Consider the following 21834-nt stretch of genomic DNA (forward strand, 5'->3'; position numbering starts at 1 on the left):
AATTGCTTATATACTGAAGGCTTGAAGCACAGTTGGTCTTTAAATGTTAACAAGAAAATCAAATTTCATAAGATTTCAGTAGATGAAAATGTTACTTACAAACAATTAGGACTTTGTATTAATTTTCTCAATTTGAAATTGTAGTTACCAATAAAATAAGTCAAAATTTGCTTTTAAACTGAGACCAAGGTTTCTTATATTGTTGAAAGAACTTGAGACCATTAGTGCAACTACACACACCAAAAATGATAGCTAACGAAGATGCATTTCAACAAGTTCCGTAAAAAATTATGTTTCAAGGCTAAGAGAATGGCCTAGTCATCTACACAGCTTATGAAATATACACAAGGCTAATTATGTATGATAGTAAGAGTATATACTAATCACATTGTGCACAAAAGTTAAGAAGGACGACTTACTCTTTGATGTGTCAAGTAAACAGTTTCCGAGTCACTTTGCTTCCTATATATATGCTCTCTCATATTAACAATAGATCGATGTATTAAAGAACCTTACCTATAAAGTAAGTAAGACTACTTGAAGCTAAGAAAATGCCTGAACATGATTATATATTGAAAAATACTTAGGTTCAGGGAGATGGATAAACTTGAAAGAAAACAAAATAAAGAAAAGCAGAGAGGATTTTGAGATGACTTACAGTGCAAGAAGAGGGGATTTCCACCGTTTGGGTGATAATTCAGCATCATCCCTAACATTAATGAGAAGAAACTGAACCTCCATCATCTAGAGAAGCAACAAAACCAAAAATCTCAGTCTAAGTTATGGATGGGGATCTGAAGCAAACGTATGGAGTGATTGTGAGTAATGGAAGAGTAATGGAACGACTTGCCTGACTTGTTCGAACAACATGGAGTCTTAGCCTCAACGATTAAGCTTCTTCTCCCGGGTGATGAGTTGTTTTTTGTAGAGAGCTGTTTCATAGAATCTAGAAAAAGAAACGAACCCATCAATTAAGATCCCATATTAAAAACAACACTCTTAGTTAAATACCAAAACATTCGGATGAGAGTTGAAGAAAAACCAAGAATAGTTACCTTTTTCTGGTTGTAGAGTTTCTCGTCAACTCAGATGAGAGTTGAAGAAGTCATGAAAACAACGTCCTCTTCTGTTCATCACCTGCAAAGACACGGTAAAATATACTTCCACCAGATATTACTCATCAACAATGCTTGGTTTTGCAACAGAAGAAAATAAAATCAAGATAAGGATCTAAAGTTTACTTACAGAGGTTTTATCTGTTATTGTTGTTGACTTGTTTTGTTGTTGTCGTTGAGAGAATCTACATGCTGAGGAGGAAAGAGTTTCAGTTATGCAGAGTGAGATTACAAGTGAAACATGCTGTTTTGTAACAATTTGGCATCATCTAGCTTTTGCCTTTTGAGAGCTCTATTTTCCTGAATCAGTTTGGTAGAGCTGGCTATGATTTCCTGCAGTGAGGCAATAAATGGGCGGAACACTATTACAAAAGGAACGTGAAACCAGATTTGGGTTATCAGAATCGTTATTAATTTAAGACTATCATCTCTGATGGAAGGTATTTACCTTGAATTATCGGAGGGGAACTACTGAAACAAATGTATTGAGTGATTTTGTTGAGTAATGAACGACATGCCTGAATTGTTGGGAAAAGCAATGGAGTCTTTGCGTCGACGACTGAGCTTCTTCTCTCCTCCGGGGATGAGTTGATTTATGTGGAGAGATGTTTCACAGAATCTCCAAAATAAACATACCCATTAATTAAGATCTTATCTACGAAACAAAAGTAAAACACTCAGATGAAGAAACACACAGTAAACCCCAAGATTGTATACCTTTTTGATTGTTGTGGAGTTTCTCGTCAAGTCAGATGAGAGTTGAAGACGCCATGTCCTCTGAACATCCATCACCTGCAAAGACACGAGCAATGTGATCAACCTAAGTAGAATCAGAAACAAGAATGATATCGAGCAACTCCTACATTAACCAGACGTGAAATACTTTTCCAGCAAAAATAAAAGTTTAGTAAATGCAAAAACATGATATCGAGCAACTCCTACATTAACCAGACGTCAAATACTTTTCCAGCAAAATTAAAAGTCTAGTAAATGCGAAAACATGATACCTCTCTTGCAGAATAGGACTCAGTACAAAAGCGAACTTCCTCACCTTGTCCATTTGCAAATACCTATATTCAACAAAGAAAAACACTATCTTTGACAATTTGATAACCACAACAAATGAAAACACTTAATACTGACCTCCAGTAAGCTCCCGGATGAATGATCAAAAGGTTAAACTAGTTCTTGATTCCCGCTTAACAGATTGTCCTCTTCCGAGTATCTGAAATTAAATTACAGTTTATAAATAATCAAATAAATATAATCTGCGATTTAAAGCAACTTGTTGACTTAAAGATTGGCAAATCAAAGTGGACGAGAAAGGAAGACGTATTGAGCCAAAGACACCTATAACAAGAAGAAGCAGTTTGATATTGTTACCTTTTGGTTCTGAATCTTCTTCTTTCTTCAAACTCATAGCATATCACCCATCTGCACAAAAATAGAGAATTAGAAGAATCTTCCTTAATACATTTGTCTTAATTATAAAAAAATCAGCCTTAACGAAAACAAAATCTGAGATTATACTGGAAAATGTTTTTTTTCATACCTTATACTTAGCTTCAAGCTTTTCTTCCAAACCTGCAAAACGAAACATACCTGAGATTCTTGTTACACTGTTGGTTAAAAAACAAGAAACAAATAAAACACAATATACTTGCTTCTGGACTCGATTCTTTAGTACGCATATCTTAACTCATCACTTAGACCTGCAACCAAAACCATCAGTGGTATTAAGAAAAAACTCATCAATAACTAGAATCAGTTCTGGATTTGGCACTGGAGTCTGAAGTATGAAAACACACAATTGTTACTCAGCCTAACAAAATATAACTCAAAAACGTTACTGTGAAGAGCTCTGAAAAATAATTTACTGGGAAATTGTGTGTTTTCATAACTTAAACTTACCTTCAAGCTTTTTTCAAACACATCCAATTTATGCAAACCTGCAAAACGAAATATAAACCTGAGATTCTTGTTACACTGTTGATTAAAAAAAGCCAGAAACAAATAAAACACGATATACCTGCTTCTTGACTCCATTTAAAAAGAAGAATCAGTTTGACGTTGTTGCCTTATTGGTTACGAATCTTCTTCATTCTTCATGCAAACCTGCAAAACAAAACATAAACCTGAGATTCTTGTTATACTGTTGATAAAACAAAAACAAATAGAACAATGTACCTGCTTCTTGACTCCATCACAGGCCGTGCTCTTCCACTTGAGTAGTACCTTGTTGTTCAACCAAAAAAAAAAAGAAAAAAGGATCATTGGCTGGGGGAGATAGAAAAACTTGAAACATAAGAAAATAAAGAAAAGCAGAGGATTTTGAGATGACTTACAATGAAGAGGATTCTACCATCATTTGGGTCCACGAGTTCAGCATCATCTAGAGAAGCACAAGCAGGAAAACAAAACCAATTAAAAAAAAAAAGATATCTCAGTCTCACATATGGATGAACTAAAACGAAAGTTTTGAGCGATTGTGAGTAACGAGTCTCACTTGCCTGACTTTACGATTGAGCTTCTTCTCTCTACCTAAAGAAGCAACTAGTTCCTTACAAGTCACAACACCAGGATCACTTGTCATGTAAGAATTGGAACTCGCAGGAAGCCTATCACTGAAAAAGAAAGACAACCAATAATGTAAAAAACATATGGATGGGGAACTGAAACGAATGCTTTGAGTGATTCTGAGTAACGAGTCTGACTTGCCTGACTTGACGATTGAGCATCTTCTCTCTACCAAAAGAAGTACGTAGTTCCTTCACAACACCAGGATCACTTGTAATGTAAGAATTGGAACTAGCAGGAAGCCTATGACTGAAAAAGAAAGACAACCAATAATGTAAAAAGCATACAAGTACGAGACAATAAGATAATTAAGTGTTCTAAACTTCATACCTGGGGGAAGAAGCAGTCTCTTGTCATTGGCGTTTTAATGTTTCGACTAACAACATGATAGAAGCTAAGAAGACGAGGATAGATAAAGATCAACTGGGCTCAAAGTGCTAAACCTCCAAAGACGCATCATGACAGCTCAACCAAGATCACCGTCCTGACAACAACATACTTACAAGATAAGTCTCCTCCCTATGAGTGATAAACCTTGATGCTTTCGTACGTCCTTGAGAAATTATGATTCATCGTCCTGGTTTGGAACACACAGCCACAGACACAAACCTGTATCGCCATTTCACCAGGCAAAAGAAGAAAGGACCAAACACATTAGTTAATAAGGATCCCCATATAATACAAGAACGAAACTTTTATTTCAAAAGCAAAACATCAATACCACCTATGTAATTATAATAGCAGAACAATTTCAAATTCCCAGTATAATACAAAAGTGAAACTCTTATTTTAAAAGCAAAAATATTCACACGAAAATCAAATACGTAGATTCATAGGTTTAGAAGAAAACGAGAAGATACCTCTGACTTGTTCAGGCCTGTTTACTCTCTCGTCACTTTAACACTGTTATCGGTCTTAAAATTGACAAATACTTCAAGAGCCGCACGAACCTGCAACAAAAATCCTAACTTCAGATGAATCCAAAATACAAATATAATATTGTCAAGAAAAAAAATTAAAATGAAAGTTTCGAGTATACCACATACCATCCAACAGCTCCGAGAAGAGCATCATCTGATTGCTTTGCTATGAACCTTCTTCTTTCTTCAATCATCGTCTTGGTTGGAAAACACGAACACACACCTGTTTCAGCCCAAAGAAAGAAAGAAACCCACTATTTAATATCCCCATATTTATCCCTCCATCATCTGCCTAATTTTAATCGCCTGTCACCATCATTGAAGTCTTGATTCTACAAAAACAAACATTTAAGAAGAACAAAGTTTTAAAGAAACTTGAGAAGAAGAATCACAATGTTACAATTAATGTGGACAATAAGTGAACCTCATAATAACCTCTGTAATCAGATTCTTCTCCCTCTGATTCTTCAACTTCTTCATCATTTTCTCCTTCTTCTTTCCCTTCAGCCTAACCAAACATAACTCAAAAACGTTACTGTGAAGAGCTCAAAAAAAAAAAAATTTACTGCAAAATGTTTTTTTCCAAACACATCCACTTTATGAAAACCTGCAAAACGAAACATAAACCTGAGATTCTTGTTACACTGTTGATAGAAAGAAAAACAAGAAACAAAGAAAACACTCATGACACCATTTAGCTCTCTTCGAGTATCTGAAAATGCATTACAGTTTATAAAATTGAAATAAAGTAAATCTGTGTGTTTAAAGCAACTTACTGACTTAAAGATTGGGAAATCAAAGTGGACGAGAACGGAAGATGTATTGAGTCAAAGACACCTATAACAAGAAGAATCAGTTTGATGTTTTACCTTTTTGGTTCTGAATCTTATTCATTCTTCAAACCATAGCATATCTCCAATCTGCACAAAAATAAAGAATTAGAAGAAGCATTAGTGAATAATGGAACATGTTTTTTCATACCTTATACTTAGCTTCAAGCATTGTAAGCAAACCTGCAAAACGAAACATAAACCTGAGATTCTTGTTACATGTTTGAATAAAAAAACAAAAGACAAAGAAATAAATAAAACACAATGTACCTGCTTCTGGACTCCATTTGGCTCAGTAAAATCAAGGGTTTTGCCCTGAATTCTGGTACCTTGTTGTTCCAAAAAAAAAAAAAAAACAAAAAGGATCATTGGTTGAGGGAGATAGATAAACTTGAAACAGAAGAAAATAAAGAAAAGCAGAGGATTTTGAGATGACTTACAGTGAAGAGAATTCTACCATCATTTGGGTCCACGAGTTTAGCATCATCCTTGATAATATCTCCATCATCTAGAGAGGCACAAGCAGGAAAACAAAATTCTCAGTCTCTCATATGGATGGGAAATTGAAACAAATGTATTGAGTGATAGTGAGTAATGAGTCTGACTTGCCTGACTTGACGATTGAGCTTCATCTCTCTAACAAAAGATTGAAGTAGTTCACAACACCAGGATCACTTGTCATGTAAGAATTGGAACTAGCAGGAAGCTGATCACAGAAAAAGAAAAACAAACCAATAATGTAAAAAAAACTATAAGTATTAAGACATTAGTGTTCTAAACTTCATACCTGGGGGCAGAAGCAGTCTCTTGTCATTGGCATTGTTAAAGCTTCGACTAACAACATGATAGAAGCTAAGAAGACATGATAGATAAAGAGATCAATTGGGCTCAAAGTGCTAAACCTCCAGAGACGCATCATGACAGCTCAACCAAACCACACATCACCGTCCTGACAACAAACTTAGCAGTGAAAAGAATCAATACATTAGAAAGAAAGAAAGAAAGAAAGAAAGAAAGAAAGAAAAAGAAGAAAAAAAACGATAACAAGAAGAACAACGCCGATAAGACAAAGATCTTTTATTTTGTAATCGATCAGTTTGAGTCACCGAACACGCACGCACGCCGGCGACCGTGTTTTTTCTGAGTCGAATCAAATCATCGTCTCAGTCCTCGTCCACGAACACGCAAGAGTCAAGACCTGTTTCAGTTTCACCCAAACATAGAAACAAACCCTAAAAATTTCCAAAAGCAAGAAAATTTAAATTGAAGAAGAACACGAAACGATACGTCGATACCTCCTCTGACTTGTTCTTCAGGTCCGCTTGCTCTCTCTCGCCGCCGTTAGGATCGAACGGTCTCTCTCTCTCTCGCCGCCGTTAGGATCGAACGGTCTCTCTCTCTCGCCGCCGTTAGGATCGAACGGTCTCTCTCTCTCTCTCGCCGCCGTTAGGATCGAACGGTCTCTCTCTCGCCGCCGATAGGATCGAACGGCGAGAGAGAGACAAACCCTAAAAATTTCCAAAAGCAAAAAATAAACATAGAAACAAACCCTAAAAATTTCCAAAAGCAAACATAGAAACAAACCCTAAAAATTTCCAAAAGCAAAAAATAAACATTCACACGAAAATTTAAATTGAAAAAGAACACGAAACGATACGTCGATGCCTCCTCTGACTTGTTCTTCAGGTCCGCTTGCTCTCTCTCGCCGCCGTTAGGATCGAACGGTCTCTCTCTCTCTGCCTCACCGCCGTTAGAATCGAACGATCTCTCTCTCGCACTCCCTCTCTCTCTCTCTCTCTCTCTCTCTCTAAACTGATTTCGATTTCTCCAGGAGACTGGTGGAGCGTCAGAGAGTAATTATAAAACGGTCAAAAAAACGGTCAGAAAAAAAAACAAATGGTCAAAAAAAAAACAAACGGTCAAAAAAAAAAACGGTCACAAGACTCACAACCCAAAAAAAAAAAAAATTTATATATCTTTTTTTAATTTATTGCTTCGTTTGGAACTTTCTGGATTAATAATGTTTCTACTTTATTAAAACGATGCGTTTCGTTTGGGTATTAGTGGGCTTTTTGTTGTTTCTTTTTTAAGCCTAATAATAAAATAAGTTTTTTTCTCATCTTTTTTTTATGTTACTAGCAAAAAAAGTCAAGAAGAACTGAAAGACTCTTTTCCCGTCAGAGACTTCGAAAATCAGGATAGGATGAAGAGAAGAGACTTAGGGGGTATTAAAGTTGGTATTTTAAAAGATTCTAGAGTATTTTTAAAATCACTTGTTATTCAATTGATGATTTTGAAAAATCTTTTAAAATCCTATGTTATTCAACTTAGATTTATGTAAAATCATTTAAAATAATATACAATCCCTTGTTATTCAATTAATGATTTATAAAACTTACTTGAAATCTACTGTTATTCAAAATATTACAACTTTTTAAAAAAACTGCTACTTTGAATGATTCTGAAAGATTTTGATTTGTTTTTTTAGTTGAAAATGCTTCCCCTCAAAATCATACCTTTTGAGGTAGAATTTTACAGGGATTTATAAGAAAAAACTGTATTTCCTGGAAATTCAAAATTGAAACATAAACAGCCTTACCTCATCACGTCCTCTTCACCACTCCCCGCTCCGATCCCACCACCGGAAAATTCGATTGCTTCCTCTCTCTTGTTTTGCATTTGGCAGTCTCAATGGGAGATTTATACAAATGACTGAAGATCATCAAGTGATAAGCTTGCCCGAGAGAAAATGATTCCAAGATGCAGAACTATAATTGAGAGATGGAGAGAATCGGATCTTTCGTACTAGCTCAATTAATTAAACATGCTCTGGTGATTCCATCTTCATTGTAACAAAATCACCAAGTCTGATTTGATAATTTTGTTTCAGGTATAAACCTTGCAAGGATGCTTGAAGACAAATTTCCAAAGCAGCAAGATGGCTGTTTAAGTGCAGAGCCATATATATGTCTGTGCATATCGATCAATCTAGTAAAGATGTATTTTCTCAATTGACTAGGTAACATACACGTAATAAGTTTGTCCCTTGTTCTCATTCTTTTTTGCTTATTCTAATAAAACGTAATAAGTTTTTGCTGCTGTTTGCCCCTCTGTTTTGTCATCTTCTTCTTCTTCTTGTGTTTTTTTCTTTTTCTTTTCTTCATCTTCTTCTCGATAACTCCTTTTTTCTTTGCTGTTGTATGATTGCTAATCTCTGTTTTGTTAGTCTTAATGAGCTCGCTCTTATTATTTTTTGGTAAAACTCCTCTGCTCTTTTCTTTGCAAGTTACAACAAATCTTTTCCACATAAAACTCTTGTCACCTCAAAGACAATACACAATACTGCACAACAAGCAACACACATGTAAACCAATCTCCTAAGCTTACTTCTCATCAATCTAATCCCTTGTTAATCCAGAAAAATAAAAACATGGAACATAAGATTGTTTTGGTAGGCTATGTTTTCCATGTGATGATCATGATGGGATGGTGGTGTTTCTTTGCTATTATCATCGCTAATGCTATTGTGATTGGACGGCGTATTACCGTAGATATTGTCGTTGAAGTTGTTGTTGTGATGGTGGTAATTGTGGTTGTTGTGTACATAGTCGCTGAAGATAGACGTGAATTGCTTGTCATTAAACCTGTCAAAGATAGACGTGAATCACAAAGTATTTTTAGAAAAATATATAAAAACTCTAACAAATAACCAGAAATCTTCTAAAAGCCAATCAAATCTTGCAAAAACCTAAAATATTCAAATCCCACAAAATCTCCTAAAATACAAGTTCAATACCCCCCTAATATCTGACCAGAGTCTCTCCCCAAACCCAAAGCCGTTATATTTCGGGTGATTAACATAATAAAAGGAGACCAAGTGAAGAGGCTACATACTCAAATGTTTCAAGGAACAACGAGGGAGGTCTACTACATAGTAACTGCATCTGTTTGGACTACATAATAAAGAGTTATTACTGTCAATTTTAGTAATAATACCTGTACTCACATTTTCTAGCGCTACACTAAGCCATATTTCTGCATACATTTGAACAATTTAAAGGTTAAGACTTTACCAAGACAAAATGGGCAAGTAGGTTGCTCTGTCGGGCAAGGCTGTACTAGATCCACTGAACATCTAAAGTAAAAAGCATTCGACATACAATCATCCTGCGCAGAGTTAGATGTATCTTTAAAAGATTGTACTTTGTACACTGCACTAACTCGGGACGTTTTTAAGGAAAAGGAAACACGTGTTAAAAGACTGGATTAAGAAACATACTGTTCCCACATAGTAAACGTCTCCAGTTCTGAAACCGTTTTTCAGAGCAACCAACACTGCAACTTCAATCCTCTTTATTGCCTTTTCTTCTCCAAGTCCGTATTTCAGAAGCATGGTTGCCAATTGGTTCGTCTTATCCTGGAAATTCAAATAATAGAGAAGTTGTGCACTTTATTTTTGGGGGCATGGAAGTAGTTTTTATATAAGGGAACAAAAGCCGTGTTTGTTTGAAGAATAAAGTTAGAACCTGTCAAGCAATATCAGGTGCAGAACCATGTAAAGGTTCAAAGAGTCCAGGTCGCTGTATTAAGCATGAAGGGTTTATGTTTAGACAAGATCATACTACTGCATAGTAAATCAGATTGTTTTATATTATACCGAATCACTGAGACTAGAAGATGGCAGCATTCCAGTGATTCATTGAAGCTTCACCGGATAATAATATATCACCTAATTTGTTGTTTGTAGCAATGGTGTAAACTGCACATATGAAATAATCAACCCATTGTATGTAATTTACACAATTTCCAAACCGTTAGCAACGCTGACTAATTACGCAAATACACGTACCTGTTTGGGGTCAGAACTAGCTGCATCGCAGCATTGTCAACATACATATGTGACAGCTCAACATCAACATATTCAGAGGCTAGTGTTGTTACTCGTTTCATCCATTAAATAGTGGCCTGCAGAGGAAAATATTGCATTGCCATCAGAGTTATATTGAATCAATCTGAGGAACATAAAAACTGCTTTAAAATATTAGTCCGTAGTACTTAACAATCTATCCACGGAAATCTGTATCTGAGATTTTCAATCATGTACCTCGAGGGTTGCATAAACCTCACTGTTCAACACAACTTCTTCGCCGTTTTCATTGGTCTTTATGCCCCTTGGCTCTACAAAACAAATACCTTATCATGAGACATCATATCTAAAGAAACTGTCCCACTACATAACGAGAAAGACAAGAATTACAATCAGTTTTAAAATTTAATAAACTAATTAAACTGACCTCATGTAAGATCTTTTACAATATTTAAGATCAACACCTTCTGCTACCTCTCTCTTCAAGGCGGAAGCATCCCCTAACTGTATAAAAACAAAACAAAAATTTGAATTTCACACAAGAAACAAAGTTCAGACTACCAAGAATTTTTGAGATTAGGCTGAGGATGGTTACCTATGGCACAACTGTAGCAGGTCTCAGATTTGCAAAGACTTTAAGACCACGAAAAGTTACCTCCGCTGACTTAGTTCATATGTATCTCTCGCCGCCAGTAGAATCGACCGTGACCTTGCCGCCAGTAGAATCGAACACTCTCCATCTCTCGTCGCTCTCTCTCTCGTCGTCGCCACTAGAATCTCTCACACTCTCTATCTCTCTCGCTCTCTGAAGAGTCTGTGTTCTAATTTTATTTTCTTTAGGACTAAACAAAGACCAGATAGACCTTATTGAAGCCCAAAATAAGGAGAACCCAAATACATTCTTTTTTAATAGTAATAAAAATGAGTAATTGGACACGTGTTGTTCCACCAACCTCCGCCGCCACGAGAGCCCAATTCCAGTGAAAGTGATCGTCGCCGGGAAACCAATCCCGAACAACAAAACTTTTTCTTTTCTTGCTCATCGGTGAATGATAGGCATATTTTAGAACCTTTACCAGACTTGATTAGTGATAATCATATCTATCTGTAGCTTTGTAGACTAGTAGTCTTTGAAGCATATAAAAGAAAGATTTATGTTTAATTGTTTCTCATATCTGAAAAATGTGTCACATAGGGTTTGATTTTTTACTTGGAAAGATGAGGGTTTTTGGATTTAGACAATTCTTTGAGCAGATTCCACAATGATTTTCTCATCCCAACTTTTGTCTTTCTTTCAACAGTTAGCTATATAAACTACAATAACAACAAAAAATCAAAACTACTGGTTCACTTTCGTGTTTCTTAAAAACCTAATAATAATAAATGAGATAAATTTCACATCTTATTTGTTTTGATCAACTAGCTGGAAAGCCTTGAGAGACCATGATGAGGTTGTATAAACAACATGTAAAGAAAAGTGAATATGCATATTGAGAAGCCGAACGATTTAGACACACATATTACATAACATGAGACACTAGTATTTTGTACTGCAACCTAGAACCAAAGCTATGTTATATAACAACTTCAAACCCTTGAGAAAACATCAAGTATAAAACAAACACACACAAAATGTGAAAAGAAGTAGCTGAAAGAAGGGACCAATAACATAGACCAAACTATATAGTTCTGTTCTAAATACTAGAACCAAAGCTTTGCTAATATTCACAGAGATTAAAAAAAAAAGGATGATTTTTTTTTTTTTAATAAAATATATTATATTAATTTATAATGGGCCTTCCCATATGGGCTTGGCCTTGAATTACACACAAGAGACCCAACAGATACAAAAGAAGGAAACGACATCGAAAGCCTTCACCGGAAAAGAGGATCGGATCCTGCTGAAGGACCTGAGACGGCTGCTTGAACAGTAACGCCGGTGGTTGCAAGATCGACGGCGTTGCGGCGGATTCACCAGATCGAATCCCTTGACAGAAGCAACCCAGTTCCGTCAAGTCTCCTTCTCCGACGAACCCACCTGACCTGCTACAGATCTTCCGACCATTTCAAACAACCAATAACAGGCTCTGCAAGGTCAAGTCCCGTTCCTAGCAACCTGCTCACTCAGATCGAACACCCCCCTTCTAGCTCCGGCGACCACCGCTTCCTTCAGGTAACAACTCTTCAATCCGGTCTGGTGGAAGCAAGTATCATGGCGGTTTGCAGACGGTGGTGGTTCAATTCACCGTCCAACATCCCGAAAAACCCACAAGAGCCTAGGAGCTGCCAAACTCCACAGTTAACCACCGTGACAATGCAACTCAACCCTCCGGACTCCCAGCCGACTTCCGCCGCAAACCGCAGCTTGGATTGGATGGCTGAACCCCGAGAAAACTCCACCGCGAGCCACCGCGACTTGATCAGGAGCTTCCCGAACCGCCAAAAGAAGCCACAGTCGCATCAGTTGGGAGACCAAACCACACCTCTGTTGCCGGAGAAGAGATCTACCCACCTCTGTCTTCCTCTTGCAGATCCAAAGCCTGCAAATTAAGCGCCGCCCTCCTTACATGACATACAACATCAAACCACCAAGCAAAGAACCGCCTCAACTGGAGTGAGAAAACTCTCACTGCTCATCTAGAGCCAACGAACCGCCGGATGAGAAGAACGACCCACGAAGAAACCACACCCGATCCGTCAGATCTGGTTCCGGATTTGATGCCGTCCTCAAGCACCATCACCAAAATTTTCACCAGCGGTCACCACCAACAGAATCTCCGCTTCACGCGCCGAACAGACTCACCGGAACCACCTTCCCGAGTGACCAGACCAAGACGGAGGACCTCCTTACCGATGGGAAAAGTGATGTCAGAAGGAAGAAGAAAAACTAAAAGAGGACAGAAAGCCCTCTCCGGCGCCGGAGGGGCACACCGGAGAGGCAAGAAAACCTAGATCTCAAAATTGGTTTTTAGAGAGAAGGGAGAGAGAAGGGAGAGAGAAGGGTGAGGTGAGTTTTTTTTAAAAGATGTATTTTTAAAAATCTGAGTGTTATTTTAGATCTAAAAAAAGGATGATACTCTCCCATTTATTCGATATAGTCGATGACACTGGAATAAGGATAAACTGGTGCGAGTACGTGATCACATATTAGTTGGATACTGCACTCTCATGAAGCTCCTCTTGGAACTAGTCTCTCAAGTTGGCCTTTCAAATCTTCATCAATTCGTGTATTGTAGCAGACAATCAATTGTTCCATATTCGGCATTGTCTCCAAGAAATACTTGACTTGCTCCATCTGCTTCTGTTTCTCCTTCTCCATCTCCGTGTCATCTCAGGAAAAAGAAATTTCGCCAAACTTAAGTATCTTTAAAACCTTCACCAGACTTGATGATAGGCAACTACGAATGTCCTGCGACGATGATTTGCAAAGGCACCCGTCACCATCCTCACACGTGACTGTTTTCTTGTGATGGAGTCCCTAAATAACAAAGGAAATAACTTCAAAGCCTATAATTTTGTTTGAATATTTTATGCTGTAGGCCAAAGATATGAGTTGGTAAGGAAAGTTAAATATATTTATTTAGTTTAGATTTTACAATTAGAACAAAATTATGTGTCGGTTTGGGGTTTACAAATAAATTGTTTAGGGTTTAGATTTTACAATTAAAACGAAATTATATGTCGGTTTGGGTTTACAAATTATTTTTTTAGGATTTAGATTTTATAATTAAAACGAAATTATATGTCGGTTTGAGTTTACAAATGAGGTGGTTAGGGTTTAGATTTTACAATTAAAACGAAATTATATGTCAGTTTGGGTTAATTAAAGAGATAGTTAGAGTTTAGATTTTACAATTAGAACGAAATTATATGTCAGTTTGGGTTTACAAATAAGATGGTTAGGGTTTAGATTTTACAATTAGAATGAAATTATATGTCGGTTTGGGTTTATAAAAGAGGGGTTTAAGTTTTTAATTTTATAATAATGTATACATATTTTATTTCTTTATTTTACAAGGAGGTGAATGGAGAGATTCACCCCTAGGGGTGAACCTAGGCCTGGGAATCCGAACCGAACCGATTTGTCCTAACCGAACCAAACCGAGATTCGGACGGTTCGGTTTTATTTGTTTTCGATTCCAATCGGAATGGTTTTCAAACAATTTCGGTTTTGTAATCGGTTCGGTTTGGAGAGGTAAAACCGACGGATAACCGAAAATTAACCCTAGGTATATAAGCTAATATACCGGTTTTATTTCATTAGTTTCTAACCTAACCTAATTTATCTTCTAAACCTCTTAGCGGCGACAGAGAAAGAAATCTTCGAGTTATGTTCGGATCCTTCGTTTTCTTGTCTCGATCAGCCTTTCTTCTTCTTTTCTTCAGTGTAAGTTCTTATCTCTTAATCTTTTCCAAGTTGTTCTTGTTTAAAACAAACTTGTCTTGTATGTGTTAAGGTTTTTATTGTTTTAAAGGGAAAAAAGCTTTAAAATACCTCATTTATTTTTTATTTGGAAGTTTAGTACTTCGTCTTTTTTGGTTGGAAGAAAAATACTTCATTTAATTAAAACGTGTGATTTAATACTCAAACTAATAAATTTTGTTAGTTTCATCCTTACGATTTTTTGACAAAAATAAAATTCCGTTTTTACCCTTACTATATCAATTAATAATTAATTTTAAATGACATGGTATTAATTTATAATTTTATTTGAATTAAAATTAATAAAAAGAAATATTAAATAAACTTAATTTTAATTCAAATAAACCTATAAATTAAGAAAAATTCTTGGGTTTACAAAAGAGTGATTAGGGTTTAGATTTTACAATTAAACGAAATTATATGTCAGTTTGGGTTTACAAAACAGTGGTTAGGGTTTAGATTTTATAATTAAACAAAATTATATGTCGGTTTGGGTATACAAAGAGTGGTTAGGGTTTAGATTTTACAATCAAACAAATTTATATGTCGGTTTGGGTTTATAAAAGAGTGGTTAGGGTTTAGATTATAAAATTAAAAAAAAATTATATGTCGGTTTGGGTTTATAAAAGAGTGGTTAGGGTTTAGATTTTAAAATTAAACAAAATTGTATTTCAATTTGGATTTATAAAAAAATGATTAGGGTTTAAATTAGATAATTAAACAAAATTTTATGTCTGTTTGGATTTATAAAAAAGTAATTTAGATTTACATATTATAATTAAAAACTATAATATAATGTTTAGAATTAATAACTTTAAAATTGAATGATATACAAATTTTGTTTCTTTAATTAATAATTTGTTTCCTTAATTAAGTGGGGGTGAATCCAAGAATTGTCCATAAATTAATACCAAGTCATTTAAAATTAATTATTAATTAATATAGTAAGGGTAAAAATGGAATTTTATTTTTGTCAAAAAATCGTAAGTATGAAACTAACAAAATTTATTAGTTTAAGTATTAAATCACACGTTTTAATAAAATGAGATATCTTTTTCCAACAAAAAAAGACGAGGTATTAAACTTTCAAATAAAAAATAGATGAGGTATTTTTAAGCTTTTTCCCTTGTTTTAAAGCATCTTTTATGATATGTGTTATGGTTTTTGTTGTTCTTGGTGCATCGTTTAGGTTTTCGTTGTATAGATCTAGGGTTGTTGTTGTTATGATAGTGTTGGTCTTGGTTTTCACTCGGTTTCCATTTGTTGTTCGATAGAATTAGTGTTGATCTAGGTAGGTTGTTATGATAGTGTTGTTCTTGGTTTGCTTCTTTACCTTTGTTGTTCGAGAACTATGGATTGCTAATTTTACTTGTTTTGATAGTGTTGTTACTTGTTATGTTAGTGTTGTTCTTGGTTTTCACTCGGTTTCCCTTTGTTGTTTGATAGAATTAGTGTTGATCTAGGTGATAGGTTGTTATGATAGTGTTGTTCTTGGACTGATCTTTTTCACTTGTTGTTTTTAACAGATGTCTCATGATTCTGGGGAAGAGAACATTGACCCGGTTCTACAAGAGGAGATTGATGATGGTCCGACAGCTTCTTCAGTTGGTGGGAAGAGAAGATGAACTCAGGCTACAACTTCTACTCAGCCCACAACTTCTCATGTACCGTCCCAACCGAGGAAAAAGCCATCTCATAGATCTCTGGTTTGGGAGCATTTTGTTCAGCAAGCACATGAGCCGGCCCTCGCCAACTGTCGGTACTGTGGTAAAGCTCTAGGATGTGACACAGTGATTCATGACACAAGTGCAATGAAGAATCACATTAGTAGGTGTAAGTTGTACAAGATGCATCTAGAGAGTGGTAGTCAGAGTGTGTTGGCTGGTGATGGCAGTGGTGTAATGACTGCAATCAAGTATGATCAAGCTTTGTTCAGAAGGTCTGTGAATGAGATGATCGTTCTTAATGAGCTGCTGTTTGCATTTGTGGAGTCCGAGGGTTTTAGGAGATTTTGCAGCAACATGCTTCCCATGTATACGGTCCATTGCAGGAAGACAGCCACATCGGATATATACAGTATGTTTCTGAGAGAGAAAGGAGCTTTGAAGGAGCTGTTTGGTAAGGAGAAGCAGAGAGTGTCTATGACAACCGATATATGGGAAGCTCCCACGACTTCTTGTAGCTACATGGTGGTAACAGCTCACTGGATTGACAGAGATTGGAAGTTGCAGAAGAGGATCATCAGTTTCAAGCCAGCGACAGATCACAAAGGTGATACAATTGATGAGCACTTGGTAGCCTGTCTTGAAGAATGGGGAATAGAGAAGGTCTTCACAGTAACAGTGGATAACGCTAAGGGGAATGACAAGGCTCTAAGGGTATTCATTGATGCTTTGATCATGAGAGGACCTGATGCTTTATTTAGTAATGGTGATTATCTTCATATGTGGTGTTGTGCGCATGTCCTCAACTTGATAGTGAGGGATGGTTTATCCAAGCAAAAAGGAGTATAGTGTCCATCAGAAATGCGATTAAGTATGTGAGATCATCAGGTGATCGGTTGAAATCATTTCTGTTGAGGGTCGACACAGGAAACGTAGGTAGAGGTAGTTTGTGTCTCGATGTTGCTACTAGGTGGAATTCAACCTATCTAATGCTGACAGCCGCAATCAAGTTCTGGGCTGCATTTGAGAAGATGTTGGCTGAAGACAAGTTGTATAACGACTACTTCATGGAGACTGAAGAGAATAGTGAGGAGAATGGTGCTGAAGCTGAATTCCCAGGGCAGAAGCGTGTTGGTCCTCCTACTTTTGCTGATTGGGATCAAGTGCAGAGGTTAGTTAAGTCCTCGAAGATCTTTTTCAACTGCACTTTGTCTTTCTCAGCCAGCAAATTAGTGACCTCTACTCTTTATTATAATGAGATTGTGACGATTGAGAGGAATCTTATCAATCTAAGCACCAATGGTGATGTGCTACTAAAGACAGAGGTGATGATGATGAGGAGTAAGTTTGAAAAATATTGGGATGGTCTCTTAAACATGAATCCGCTTATCATCATCGCAAGTGTGTTTGATCCCAGAAACAAGATGCAGTTTGTTGGTCTTTGCTTCAACAAGCTTTATGGAAAAGATAGTGTCGAAAGTACTCATCTAAGATCATCAATTAAGGGTGTGATGAAGAAGATGTATGCAGAGTATGTGGTGAAGTTGAGCGTAAGTGAGCAAGTTGTACCAACTACTGGTGGAGTCGTAGCTGATCCTGGAGTACCAGCAAGTGATTTGTATGATTTGTCGGATGAGGATGGTTATGAGAGGATGGATACGCTATACTCTGAGATGGTGGCTGAATGCACAAATGAAGAATGTAGCAGTGAGCTAGATATTTACTTGTTGGAGAAACCGGTGCCAAGGACTCCAACTGCTTTGGGATTGGACTTTGATGTTCTATCTTGGTGGGGGCGAAACAGTTCTAAATTCCCAGTCTTATCCGAGCTAGCTAGAGATATCCTTGCTGTTCAAGTGTCTTCGGTTGCTTCTAAATCCGCATTTAGCACAAGTGGTCGGATCTTGGACCCGTATCACAGTTCTATGTCACCTTTTATGGTCGAGTTGTTGGTTTGCACCCAACAGTGGCTGAGGAATACCATTCAAGCAGAGAAATTAGCAAGCTTAGTTCAGATGTTTGAAGAATTGTAGTTTCATGAGTCCTTAGGTAACCCATTTCTCATAATTCTTACATTTTCATTACTTTTTTGTGAATTAATGACTAATTTAGCAACATTTTCTTTGTGCAGCTACATAGAATGCGACTCATCCAATTGCGGATCCGTGATCTAGAGAAGAACAAGGGAGACTAAAACCAAATAATGATAGTAAAAGGTTGTCTCTCTTTCTCTACATCTTTTGCATAAAAAAACTCATAACAATTAACTATTTTTTGGAATGGAGTAAGTAGAGAATGACAATATACCAAATGCGTAGAGGTAAGAGGAAATGATCATTGGTATATTGTCAATTCTCATTCTCTCTATTAACTTTTGGCAAGTGACTTAACTTTTGGCAATTGTCTCCTAATATCTTTGTGACCTTCATGGAGACTTTTGTAAGTGTGGTTTTTAATAAATTGTCTCTCATAGTCTCTTTATGTATAAGAGAAGTAGGATTGACTGATGCACACTTGTACTTGTTGTTTTTTGTAAGCATGACTTGTATCCTATCTTAAGATGAAGTTAAATGTCATGAATTATATTCTGTTTAGTTGTTGTTGTGTTGTGTTTGTTCAACATTGTTGGTGTATTGACAAGTCTCACGGATAACCGAAATAACCGATACTCCGAACCGAAATAACCGTGTCCGAACCAAACCGAACCGATCTATTAGTCGGTTAGATTCGATAGAGTTTTCAAATTCCGAAAAAAAACCGATAACCGAAAAAACTGACCCGAATAAACCGAATTCGCAGGCCTAGGTGAACCCAAGTATTGTTCTTATATATTTATAGCATCATCAGTAGTCCAAACTCATCACAGAAAACATACTGTGATGGTATCATCCCACGATGGAATCATCAAACCATATCAGTTTGATTAAGCACAATCAAAGGCGACTTTGCAGGATGAAAGCACATGCAATCTTAATTTGACCTGACCCCAACTATCACCATCTTCTCACGTCTTTCCAGTGCGATATTTATGCACCAAAATGTCTTTTTTACCAGTAAAAATCGCAACAACACTTGTTCTCTGTTTAGAAGCCCTAATTTGTTGTTTAAATGATAAGGTTACCAATTGGGAAAATGCTCCTTGAAGATCCTTTTTTTGTAGTCACTATCAAATCAGATAAAAACCACCGGTTAAAGTGAACCGGTTTGTCTTGCTTTTACATTGCCAATATACTTGAAGCACGGTGAGTCTTTTTAAAATGAGAACAGAGTATCATTGTAGTGACCCTCGCTAAGAGGTAAATTTTAAAATGAAAACTCAAGGCCAAAAGCTCAAGAAAGGAGGCCAGCAAGGAGAAAAGAAAGTTTGCTGAAGAAAAGTCCGAGAAATTTTGGACGGATCAAAAAGTGACCGAGATGTTCGAGACGTACCGTTCGAGTCGTCCGAGACGTACCGAGGACCGAGAGTTGTCCGACGCGTATCGCAAAGTACCGGGAATTGCCGAGAAAGACCGATGGACTGAGAATTCTCGAGGATGTCCGAGGATTGACCGATAGCGACCGAGACTGGTCGAGGAGGACCGAGAGACGTCGACGGGTGACCGGCGACCGGTCGATCCGACAAAATTCTCGATTTTGTGGAAATTGTTTTTGCAAAAATCCACCAATTGGATTTCATGCAACTTAGGAGTGGAATCTTTGGAGGAATATTCCTAGGATTTTCGATCCCAAAATCCTAAGTGGGAGACAAGATTATTCCTCTTTATAGAAACCGGCCAATCGCGTTTCATGCAAGTGTGAATGGGGAAAATATGAAAGATTCCATGTGACAAGTGTTGGTTACACTTAACAAGTGTCCAACCTTAAAATTGTGTGGCTAGGAGAGATGGCACACAACACACATGCATTGGGCCAAGTTTCTACTCTCTTCCTCTATATAAAGGTCGCTCCACTTCCTCATTTTCGCTAAAATTTCTTAAGTAAAGGAAGAAAGGAGTGAAAGAGAAAGAGAGGAGAGAAAGAGAGAAAGAAGAGAGAAAAGGAAGAAGTGCTGCCGCAAGGGAGAAGAAGTGAAGAAGAGGAGAAGCAAGACAAGACTATCGCACGACCGCAGTTAAGCGTTGAATCGAGAAGGAACTCGATTTCAACAAGGAAGAGGATTCAAGCGTTGCCGTGAAGAAAATCCGACCACTCATCCCAGAGATCGCCGGTTTTCTGTGAGTTCAGGCACATATTTGCATCGGCTTAGATGGAGTGTTAAAAACATCCATCTAGTGCGCGGTTTTGCATAAATCATTTAGATGCATTTACTTGAAATTCTTTTATGTTTTTCTTGTTAAGTTGCATGTGAGGTGAGGTTACACCGGTTACTAGATCGAAAGGATCTAGTGACAAGGGTGGTAACTAATTAAGATACTTGAAAACATATGAGAAGAAAATCATATAAACTCAAGTATAAGCTTTGGTGAGGTCTTAAGACGCTTTAGTCCGCGAGAAATTCCGGCTGAGCGTAGTAAGACTTGGTATGGCTGTCCTTCCCATCCGTGCCACATGCAGCCGCGACATGTAACCCATGTTCGTGTGTTGTAGGGTTGGTTACGAAGAGCTCGGAGGTTACTGGGCTCGCTACCCTGGCCGAGGCTGTCTACATGACGGTGTAGCTTTGGGTGAAGCCCGATTGCATGCCTTTGTGGCTGTAATACGGTTGTTCAGGAGGGGTTAGGGAGAGGAAGCATACCGGGCCCATGAATTAGAACTTGTTAAAACTCTAGTTTTATTTCAAGTTCAAGTTGTTGCATGTTTGTGTTTATGCTTGCATGATGTTATATGTCATTGCGTGTAGTGGTGATTGATTGCAGAATAATTTTGCTTAGCTTATTAGCTTCCGCATGTTATCTCTGATTGATTATTGTGTTGTATGCTTGCTTGGCAATCGTGTAATTGCTTGCATGTTAGATCTTATGCTCGCTTGTTATTTATACTCGCTTGCATGTTGATTGTTAGCATGTTGTTGTTGATGGGGTATGGGATTTGGGGTTTAATACTCTGCAGGAACCCTGAGCTCACTAAGTAATCTTAGATTACTTATGATAATATTTTGTGCTGCAGGTGACCCTAGAGGGAACTAGAGGGCGTGGTGAACGATAGGAACCCGGAGTAGTTTTATTTTGTGTCTATTGTAAAATACAAGTATGTTTTTATTTCAAACCAAACTCGGCACTAAGCCTTGTTCAAAACTCTTGTGTAATAACTCTTTTGGTTAATCAAAATATTCGGGTTTTCTTTATTCGGGCGAGTCGTACTGATATAGATTTTGTCCGAGTCGGCTCAACGCACGGCGTATCTATAGGGTTGCAAAGCCTGAAGGATGTGCCGTGTGGTCGGGAACCTCACCGATGGACTGGCCGAAGGACTTGATTTGTTCTCGCACCCGGCCGGAT

At 37.2% G+C, this 21834-nt stretch overlaps 2 long non-coding RNA genes across 5 annotated transcripts; both read right to left on the reverse strand.

Annotated features, from left to right (window-relative positions):
- LOC104786712 lies at positions 92 to 7259 on the reverse strand. 2 transcript variants are annotated; one of them, XR_002038034.1, is made up of 28 exons: positions 7100 to 7259; positions 6738 to 6950; positions 6230 to 6640; positions 6048 to 6148; positions 5883 to 5950; positions 5713 to 5771; positions 5594 to 5625; positions 5048 to 5532; positions 4739 to 4944; positions 4553 to 4642; positions 4023 to 4301; positions 3830 to 3941; positions 3622 to 3739; positions 3461 to 3507; positions 3303 to 3350; positions 3145 to 3230; positions 2776 to 3064; positions 2668 to 2699; positions 2499 to 2549; positions 2259 to 2340; positions 2123 to 2185; positions 1833 to 1907; positions 1564 to 1734; positions 1246 to 1448; positions 1056 to 1137; positions 856 to 946; positions 659 to 744; positions 92 to 462 (listed from the first exon to the last, which is right to left on the reverse strand). It is a non-coding gene; the product is annotated as an uncharacterized LOC104786712 (long non-coding RNA). The 2 variants fall into 2 exon arrangements; XR_002038033.1 differs by having other exon boundaries at positions 92 to 744.
- On the reverse strand, positions 8510 to 11347 carry LOC104786715. Of its 3 annotated transcripts, none has more exons than XR_767632.2 (10): positions 10905 to 11192; positions 10737 to 10813; positions 10547 to 10620; positions 10292 to 10407; positions 10100 to 10201; positions 9969 to 10022; positions 9722 to 9859; positions 9516 to 9609; positions 8989 to 9086; positions 8510 to 8784 (listed from the first exon to the last, which is right to left on the reverse strand). It is a non-coding gene; the product is annotated as an uncharacterized LOC104786715 (long non-coding RNA). The 3 variants fall into 3 exon arrangements; XR_767633.2 differs by adding an exon at positions 9337 to 9395 and having other exon boundaries at positions 8729 to 9086; positions 10905 to 11347; XR_767631.2 differs by having other exon boundaries at positions 8729 to 9086; positions 10905 to 11188.

Source organism: Camelina sativa, chromosome 5 (assembly GCF_000633955.1).
Source record: "Camelina sativa cultivar DH55 chromosome 5, Cs, whole genome shotgun sequence".
NCBI lineage: Eukaryota > Viridiplantae > Streptophyta > Magnoliopsida > Brassicales > Brassicaceae > Camelina > Camelina sativa.